At 50.9% G+C, this 5951-nt stretch overlaps 1 pseudogene; it reads left to right on the forward strand.

Moving 5' to 3' along the window:
- Positions 1-421: 421 nt before the first annotated feature.
- Positions 422-4280, forward strand: LOC113490737 (annotated as a pseudogene).
- Positions 4281-5951: the final 1671 nt, after the last annotated feature.

The following is a 5951-nucleotide window of genomic DNA, read 5'->3' on the forward strand; positions in this document are numbered from 1 at the left end:
TTATCTTCTAGAGAGAGATGTTTATCTTCTAGAGAGAGATGTTTATCTTCTAGAGAGAGATGTTTATCTTCTAGAGAGAGATGTTTATCTTCTAGAGATGTTTATCTTCTAGAGATGCAGGCCACAAGGCTTTGCTGGGTTTTTGCTCAGTCCTGCAGTGGGTGGAGGTCCCCAGCACCCTCTGGCACTGTGATGTTCGTGCTGAGAAGGCCAGCAGTGGCATGTGACGCTGCCTTGAGCTCTGCGAAAGCTCGCTGTGAAAGCTCATGTGCCGGTGTCCTTTAAGGCCAGAAATCCACATTGTACCAGCCACATCAAAGGAGACAGGCGTATTTTTTAGCAATGGTGTCTGAGCCCTCTGCTCCCCTTTGGAGACAGAAGAACTAAGGGAAGGGGAGGTAAAGCTGCTGTATGTATCAACATGCTGCCTATGAAAAGCAAGAAGGCCTCCAGGTTTCATGAGTTTTCTCACAACACCAGTGATTTCTGGGACATCGGTGGTGATGAAGATGAGGACTTCTCTTCCTCCTCTTCTTTGCAAACTCTGAACTCTAAAAGTGGCCAAGGCCACAGCAGCCCAGGTTCTGGAGAACCACACAAGCTGCAGGTGAAACCCGAGCAGGCCCAATCTGCTCTTGGCGATATGCCCACCAACTGCAAGGTTGTCAAGTCCAGCAGCGAGGGCCAGCTCTCCAGGACAGCTGGTAAGAGCCGTCCCCAGCAGCAGCCTCATGCTCTGGCACTCCCCTGACTGGCTGCTGAACTCAGCCTCTTGCTGCTACTCACATGTTAGAGACGAGAGGCTGTGGCACAGATGGTAGGCTCAACAGAGCCTTTCACCTCCTTATAGTATCCTGTACTCCAGGGAAGCATTTCTGGAGGCCTGGTCTTAATGCCTCAGTCTCCTCTGCTGCTCAGTATCCTGCGTACAGGCCCAGAGGATCCCGTGTCCTGGGTGCTGGGGGATTGTGGAGATCTGTTAAGCTCTTGCTTGGAGTTGCTCACTGTCTGCTTTCTTTGTGGCCCAGTGTGCTGCTCTTAGTCAAGGTCTGGATGAGGTCCTGCTGACCCCAGGTTGGGGCAGTTTGGGCAGAGAACTGGGCAGCGTCAGCCCCTGCTCGTGGCAGGCAGCCGGCTGCCTGTGCTGTGGAAGTTACTCAGCAGGCATTGCCTCCTCTCTGTGCTAGCAATTAGCTTGATCACTCTTCAGATTAGCAGTAAGCAGAACAGATCTGAAGGCTGGTTCTTGTGAGATTCCCACAGCTCCTTCTGTCTCATCTCCTGTGCTCTTCTGCCCATGGCTTCCCATGGGAAGAGGGAATTCTAATCGCCTGGCAGCCAGGTGTCTGATGCAGGAGGAAGAGAATGAGGGAGAAATGGGGGGAAATGATGGAAGAGCCACAACAGAAGCCTGTGAACCAGCTGATCCATCAGAGCAGGCCAGTGGTGCTCTGTTTGCTGGGGCTGGGGAAGAGAGGGGTGGAATCTGCAGCGGCAGATCTCTGACAGTGGCCAGAAGAGCAAGGTGGGGTTGGAGAGGTGCAGACTGTCCCCACCTCACCACACCATCTGCTCCTTGCAGTGGAGGCCTGTGTGTGGACCCCTTCAGCCCATCATTCTGCTTGTCACCCGAATCTCTGACCAGAACGCTTCGGGTGCTGCCCCCGAGATGCTGAGGGAGAAAACCCGCCCGGAGAAGTTTTGGCAGCTCCTTTCCAGCCACAGCATGGACCTGGGTGAGTGTGGCAAAACGTGAGTGCCTGTGGGGGGAAGGGAAAGGCAGAGGGGGCCTGCTGTCTGCTTCAGGTCGCAGTCAGGTCTGCTCTGGCATGGATGAAATGACTACCTGCAGTTGTTCCAAGCGGGATAGTTGCACAGACTGCTCTGTTGGCAGGTGGTTATGTCCTCCATCAGCTGCCTGTCCGTTTCCAGTCTTTCCATCTCACAAATGGTGGTTGTGATCACTGGGGACTGTTGGGCTCTGCATGAAAACTGAGGCTCTGGAGTACTGGAAACCCTGCAGCCACCAGTCCTGTGCCCAGACTGAGCTGAAAACGTCTCTCCTCCCCTTGCTGCAGACACACGTCCCCTGTCGTTGCTGATGTGGAGCCTTCATGGAGGCTCGAGTGTCTCCATAGCCTGAAGGAGCAGACTGGGCTTTCCTCTCCTTCTGGGTGGAGTGGTGCCTGGATGTGCCTAGGATCTAACCCACTGCCACCACTGTCCCTTTGCAGATGAGCTGCGGAAATGCAGCTGGCCCAGTGTGCCCGGAAAGGTCTGGCCCGTGACGTGGCGTCTCCTCTCAGTGAGTACCCAGAGCTGTGACACGGGTCTGGGGGGACTGTGCTGAGCCAGGGACACGCGCTGCTAGACCTTCGTTGTGTCCCGTAACCAGTTTTGCTCATTTTGTATCTGTGCCCAGCCTACGGGTGAGCTGTAGGGTTTGGGTTTTGTTTGTTTTGGTTTTTTTTTGTGAGGGAGTGAGTTGCTACATCCTCTCTGAGCACAAAGCCCAGACTGGTGCTGGGAACCAGTCTGTGTGGTTCCCTCTTGTTTTGGGAAACTGAATCCCATGAAGGTGGGTTGCTCCAAGATCAGTAAAGGCATCAGGGGCTGGGAAAGCCAAAATCCATGAGAGCTTCTTCCCCAGCTCCTGAGTCTCTGTGCCTGATGCTTCCAGGTGCACAGCTGACCGGCAGGATTTCAGGGGGAGGTTTGTGGTGAGGGAAGGGGCTTTGCCCTGACACAGCTTTTCCTGCCACAGGGTTATCTCCCTGCAAACATGGAGCAGTGAAAGCTGACCCTGCAGCACAAATGGGAGGAGTGCTTCAGCTTCATCCAGCAGTGTTATGATTCCCAGGACAAGAAGCACCATCAAGACACCTACTGACAGATACGAGCCCTCTGCCTGTTGCCTGGCTTTCTGCCTTGGTTATGTACCTTTCCTCTCCCTTGTTGCCGCTTGTCCGTGTGGTTAAGGGCATGCAGGGACTTCCGCTAGCTGTAGCTATCAGGAATCTTCTCCCTGGGACAGGACACCATGTTTCTGTCTGTCTTCTTACATGTAGTAGTTTAAGCCTTCCCTAAATTGACCCCATAACTAGAATTCAGACCCCAGCTCTTTCCCAGTTCCGGGTACCTGCCCATGCCTGAGCAGAGGAGACTGGAGATTAAGCTGTTTTTCTGATTTTCTCAGTGCAGCTGTCATCTGCAGTCCTCACTATGCTTGTCAGCAAGTGCAGCTCTTGCCTGGAGGGACACTGAGGGGTGGATTCCCCTCTGTTAGCCCATGAGGAGTTACTGTGCCCCTGGAAAGCACAGCTGGTGTGTGTGACCCACCCTCTCTTCCAGACCCACATTGACATTCCAAGGATCAATGCACTCATCCTCCTCTTCCAGCAGCTGTTCATCCAGAAGGTAAGAGGGGGAGCGAAGCTCCTGCCCCACGTTTGCCATGGGGTGTGTGTGGGGTTAGACCAGCACTGCCACAAGTGAGTTGGTTTTGCAGGGAAACTTCCCTGGCTGACAGCTCCTGATGCGAATACCTGCTGAAACTTTGTCCCATGTTTCTGAAATCAGACCTGGAGCTCAGGAGTGATGAGATCAGCTCTTTTGTGACAAGATGTAACCAAAAAATGGGAAAAGACCTGAATCTTTTGAGATAAATTCAAGGTGTTTGAACCAGAGGAGATGAGTTGTGTTGCTAAGAAACCTCTTTTGTGTGAAGCAGGATGTGAGAAACACGGGCAGGGAGGGGTTTGCGAGGTGGCCAGGAGGTGTGAGGAGCATCTGTCGTCTTTAGAAACAAGCTCAGTGTGTGTGTCTATGTCAGAGCACGGTGTCCTGGGGCTGGGGCAGTCTGGAAATAACACACTGGTTGTTGGGAGGAGGCTGCTCGATTGGGAACTATCCTGACCCGTGATGTTTTGCCAGGAGAGCTGTGCTGATAACAGCCTTGGCTTTCCACCTGAGGCTCAGCAGTGTGCTGCTCTGCTAAAGGGCAGCCCTGCCCTGGGGGTAGAAGGGTCTCAAGCCACCTGGATCTTGAAAACCCTGGTCTGCACTTCTTCAAACAGAGGCTTTGAGGAGCCTGGGCTGCTTTGTTTGGTGAAATGTCAGCTGGCCTGTGTGTGGGATCTGTGGATCATACCAGAGCCTCTCCAAGGACTTGTGTGCTTCTTATCTCACCTGTGTTGCTGCAGAAAAGCCTGTCAGCACATGATCTCTGCTCCCTTAGTTTAGCAGTTATACTTTTTTGCCTTTCCTTTGTGCAGGGCTGATGCAGGTACCTGCCTTCCCTCATTCTTTGCTAGATCTTTCAAGAATCCTGCTTATCTGAGCAATTCAACACCTAGCTGGTGGCTGGGAATCAATGACCTGGTGACTCCATTCTTTGTTGTGCTCCTCTCAGAGTATGTTGGTAAGTGACTTTTGCTGTTTGAAGCACAGTGTTCGAAATGGTTGAAGCTCTGGCATCAGACAGGTTTGCCTTGCTGGAGGGGATGATGTGTATGTTCTTCCTTCCCAGAACATGGTTATTTTTAAAGGTAAAATAGCTCAGTAGGTCCTAGGGACTGGGTGGTTTAAAGGAACAGTTACAGAAGCTAAACCTTTACTTCCCAAGTTGCTGACTCAATTCCCATTCATGTATTGGTGAGCAATGTTGCCATCTGACAGCTGCCTGCAGCTCACATCAAACTGAGATGGTGGTACAAGTCCAGTCCTTGAGGCTGAAGGGAAACCAGAGGAAAGAGGAGAAAAAAAAAAAAAAAAAAAGCCCCTCTAATTTGTCCTGCAGGTTGGGGCCCTGTGGACACCCTTGGCTGAGTGCTAAGAACAGAGATGGGAGACACACATGTGGCGTGCTCTGCCTGGAAAGACTCCTCATCTCGGAGTAAAGTGACCGGTCCTTTGCAGGTCAGGGTGTGACTCATGCTCCAAGGTGCTTCTTAACAGAAATGACCCCACTAGCCAAATGGGAACCTTAAAATGTGGTGGATGTCATGTGCTTTCTGTTAGCTGAGATTTCTGTACCTGCTGGGTCAATTTTCTTTGAAAAGACTCATGTTTGAAGAAGTTATAATTTCTGAAAAACACGTGCAATTGCTTTGGCATTCCTGAAAGTCCTTACGTCTTCCAAGTGTAACACACTTCAAGGCTTTGCAGGAATAAGGAAACAAAATTTGACCTCTTAGATGAGTTGGCTCCTACCTGTGCAGAGACAACAGCAGATTGTAGATCTATATGGTGCTAACGTGGTGTCGTTATAAGCCCACAGGTGTTACCTCCAGAACTTGCCTGTAATCAGAATATTACTGATTTAATACCTTGATTTCAAGTCACTAAAAAGCTGCATAGCCCCTCTAGGGGATAAGATTGGAAAGGAAAGATTGGAATGGGCAACACAGGGAAAATAATCAGTGATGCCTGAGTTCCAGGAAACAGACACTCTCCTGGGAAAATGTCTTCTCCATCACTTATGGTCACAGCTGCCCACTGATGACCCCAGGGCCAGGGTGAGACATCACGGATGCTGGATGGCACAGCCTGGTTGATTTAATGAGTTGTTCAATAGGTATTATAACTAAGGTGAATTAATCTCTTCACTGCATGACTGGATCTCGTTAGAAGTCACGTTGCCTGCTCTGGCAGATGGTGCAGCCTGGCAGATCAGCTCAGCAAGCAAGGCTAAGCCACTGAAAAGTGTGTTTTCTTAGGCAGAGTTGTAGTTTTACCTGCTACTTAAATACTACTCCATTCTTTCTCTAATTCATGAGGGTGGTATGGGGATGCTGCCCAGTCTTCAGAGATGAACAAAATCAGAGTTTGTTACAGCGTTGGTCTCCTCTTGGTGAAAAACCAGAGTGGAAGAATTCGCCTCACATGGAGTTGCCCCATCTCCTCACTCCTGTGCCCTCACAAGTTTTATTTAGAGATACACAATTCACATG

This window comes from Athene cunicularia, unplaced genomic scaffold, assembly GCF_003259725.1.
Source record: "Athene cunicularia isolate RWA unplaced genomic scaffold, athCun1 SCF_26, whole genome shotgun sequence".
In the NCBI taxonomy this organism is placed as follows: Eukaryota; Metazoa; Chordata; class Aves; order Strigiformes; family Strigidae; genus Athene; species Athene cunicularia.